We start from the raw sequence: 3943 nt of genomic DNA, 5'->3' as shown, positions 1-3943 counted from the left end.
TTTCTCGTACAATACTCGCCTAAACTATTCACATTTCTGTCCTATCACCAAGTTCTTATCAAACATCACCAATCCTCGTCAAGCCTGAGCAAATGAAGTCCAAATCATCACCCTCAAGGTACTCCACTTCCTCTGATCATGGCATAAATGAAGCAACTTCAGCCTTCCCTATACTCGTTCCTTCAAAACCCAAAGAAGCATAGAACGACTAGAAAATTTGCATCATGTCAGCTATCTTTGGTCAAAAGGAAGCATATGATCATATGGGTAGAAAGAATGGAAAATCAATGAAAACAAAAAGGGGAAACTATGATGCCAGAAAGCAATGGGCTGAGAAAAGGAAATTGAGGTCACTCGGTAGTGATTTAACTGGATCCAATGACTGAAGCTCTCGTTGTACCACAGAGATGCTGAGTGTTGAAGACTCTAAAGATGAAAAGGAGACACCGTTGATACATAAAAATTCAAAGAAAAAAATGGTGAGTAAAAATAAGCATTTGCTTAACCCAAAGTTGGAAGGTGATCTGAGTGAAAATGTGGGTCTTCAAAGCCAAGAAGAGGAGAGAGGAGAGGAACCCAGTGCCCTATCGTTACTCAAGAATAGAAAGATGAGTACAATGAGAGACCAGGTTCCTCCAAGAGGAGAAGTAGTGAAGTAGAAGGAAGAAAGAATAAATAGAACCTACAAAAACAAAAGGTTCTCTTTGGAAGAGTCTTTGATATCAATATGAAAGAGGAGTCTAGTATGAAAGATTTGATGGAAATGGTAGAGTTCCAGGAGTGGATCCATCTCTTTACTCAACCACCACCATGTGTATATGAAGCCGAAGTGGTTGAATTTTGTGAGAATTTACTCTGTATAAATGATAATGCTCTGGCCCTAACAGTGAATCTGAGATAGTTTGTGCGTACTGAGTTGATACTTGGGGAAATCTTGGGAGTAAAGACAGCGGGACTGAGAGTTGTAGAAGACAAAAGATCTCCAAACTTCAAAAAGGTCATCGTCAAAGTTGCAAAGTCAACAGCAAAAGCTAGTCTCTGTAACAATGAGCTTAAGCCTGAGCATCAACTAGTCTTTGAGTTTGTCAGCAAAGTGATTTTGCCAAGGATGGAGTGACGAACTACCATCACGGTGACAGACCTGGTTCTGATGTAAGCCTTGACATCTTTTGAACCAATCAACTTATTGGTCATCATGATCGAGAGAATGAGTAAGGTGGCACAAATTATGCAAGGAGGACTTGGTCTCCCTTATGGATTTTTCTTAATGAAAGTCCTTGCGCACTTTAATGTAAGAACTGTTAAAGCCTCCTTGGGAACTAAGGACCATGTGTTCTCTCTAGCTACCTTGAAGGAGTGTGAGTTTGTGCCACAGGGACCAGGTGCTGATAGTCCATCCACCCTCTCACTTCTAATTGATGCCTTAAGCGCAACGCAGAGATCAAACAAATTTCGGGGAGGAAAATTCCCTTCTAAAAGCCCAACTGGCTGAGCGACCGAAAGAATCGGGTTTTGGTCGAGAAGCAGAAGAAGAAGTTGAGAAACTACGGGCAGAGAGGGATCAGTTGAGAACTCAAGTGGACGCACTCAGAGATAAGATGATGAAGGATCGCGAAGTCCATAGAAATTAACCTATACTTGTTCAGCCCCTTCAAATCTCTAAACTATCCGTAAAAATCCTTCCTAGCCTCCATCATTTTTGCATAAAATTGAAGTCACATTTTCCTGAATTTTGCGTTTGTAGTTTAACTATCATTTATGTATACTGAATTGATTACTATCTGCATTATACTGATCTCTCTATTGGCATATTGATGTGTTCATGTGCATTATTGCTAGCTTGCTTTCCTCTATCTTACTCATGATTATGCTGTCCCTGTGGCTCTGAGTAAACATATATGAACTTCTTGTTGCTGTGCTTTAATCTTTTTGATGATGCAAAAAGGGGAAGATATAATTGTGTAGTTAAAAATGAACTGAACATGCGGTGATTAAGGGGGAAGACATGTCGAATAAATGATTGTGATGCTGTCAATTCACAACTGTGGGAAGATGTGCTAAGAAAGGGGGAAGAACTGGAAGATTGATATATGATGATATGATGTCAATTCACAACTCGTGGAAAATGTCTTTGAGCAAGCGGGGGAAGTTAACGGAAGATCGGGATTGGATGATATTGTGGCAATTTTTGTCTTCCAGTTGAAAATGGTATTATGTTGCTAACATGTTGCAGGTGCCTTGACAATGATGGTCTGCTTCACAATGGGAACAAGTGGGAAGCTGGTTCTCAGGGGGAACATATTCTATGAGTTTGTCATCATCAAAAGGGTGAAATTGATAAGTCCAAATGCCTTTTATTTTGATGATTGTTAAACTATTTCAGAACCATATAGAGACTTGGTCTGTAACCTGCTCTCTGTGCACCTTGCACCATCAGTAGAGAACAAATGTAAAGCCAAGCCACTTGTTGCACACAAGTATAGCGGTGAGTTGGTCCATGCTTTAGGTCAAAGTGAATGAGTGGTCTTTATCCATCCCACTTGCTCCCACTATATATACAATATGATGGCAACATATTTAGTAGACTTGAAAACCTAATCTAAATCGTGCAAAGCTGCCGACACAATTTCTCAAGATCTCTCAAGAACAAAGTTACCTACCAGTTGAATAACCTGATCTAGACACAAGATTTAGTCTAAGTTCTTTATATTGTTGTGAGTCTTTGTTCGTTTGTCCTTAAATTGTAAACTTACTCTTCTGTGTTAAGAAGTTGCTTGTAGGTGTTTTGAAAAGTCTCAAAGTGTACTTGTTGGAAGTGTGTTTCCACAAGCTTTTGAGTGGTACACTAGGCTAGAGTTAGTCTCAGTATTAGCTGGTCCTTGGCTAGAAAGAGTTAGTCAAACGGAGTTTGTTGCACCGAGTAGAATTACAAGCGGTGAGGGACTACGAGGGTTAGTTCCTAGGTTATAAAGAGTCATTGTAAGGGTAAGGGGTTATGGGAGTTAATTCCTAGCTTACAATCTATTGTAATCTGAAGTTGCTCGTGTAGTGGAGTTGAAATCCTACTGGGGTAGGTCATGGTTTTTAATCCCTTGAGCAAGAAATTTTCTACAGTAGCATCCAAAGGTCCTTTACATACTGCATTACATAAGGGAATTGGTATATAACCAGGTCCCTCCATACTGTGTTTGGTGGTCGTATACACAATAACACTTATCGTCTTCAATTTTTTGTACTTTACATTACCGATGACTCATCGTTCGACTCACTTCTGAGTAATTGTCCTAACTAGGAAAACTGAATTACTTACCTGGAAATGGGATACGAATTACTTACATGGATTGGGATCTGAATTTCTTACCAGACTGAATTACTGGCATATTCTATCTTAACGACTTAACTTTGCTCATCTGATCGGATTTATATCGTCTTGTCTTTTTGAGCGAATACTGTGGTCTCTTGATCAATTTTACCTCACTTTGTCTTTTTTGAGCGAATACTGCCATCTCCTGATCGGTTTTACATCGCTTTGTTGTCTTGATTATATCTGATAGCTTGTATGCATGGCCTTTTTGGCAATTTGAATGAATGGCCCTCTCGGTACGTTCGTATGAATGGCCCTCTAGGAATGTTTGTATGAATGACCCTCTTGGCATGTTTGTGTGAGCGACCCTTTCGGCATGTTTGTATGAATGGCTCTCTAGGCATATTTGTATGGATAGCCCCCTAGGCATATTTGTATGAATGGCTCCCTACAGCTAAGTGCGAAGATAAACGGTGTCGGCCCTCACCGGCAGTTGGTGAAGGTAAACGTGCAATGGCCCTCGCGGCAGTAGGAAGGTAGATGTGCAATGGCCCTCATGAAAATGTAATGACAGATATGGCCTGTTCGGCTAGATCGTCTTTCTTTGTCCTTTTTTAGACCCCCCGTGGTCGATGTACG

This window comes from Lycium ferocissimum, chromosome 2, assembly GCF_029784015.1.
Source record: "Lycium ferocissimum isolate CSIRO_LF1 chromosome 2, AGI_CSIRO_Lferr_CH_V1, whole genome shotgun sequence".
NCBI classification, from domain to species: domain Eukaryota; kingdom Viridiplantae; phylum Streptophyta; class Magnoliopsida; order Solanales; family Solanaceae; genus Lycium; species Lycium ferocissimum.
This window is presented reverse-complemented; position numbering follows the sequence as displayed.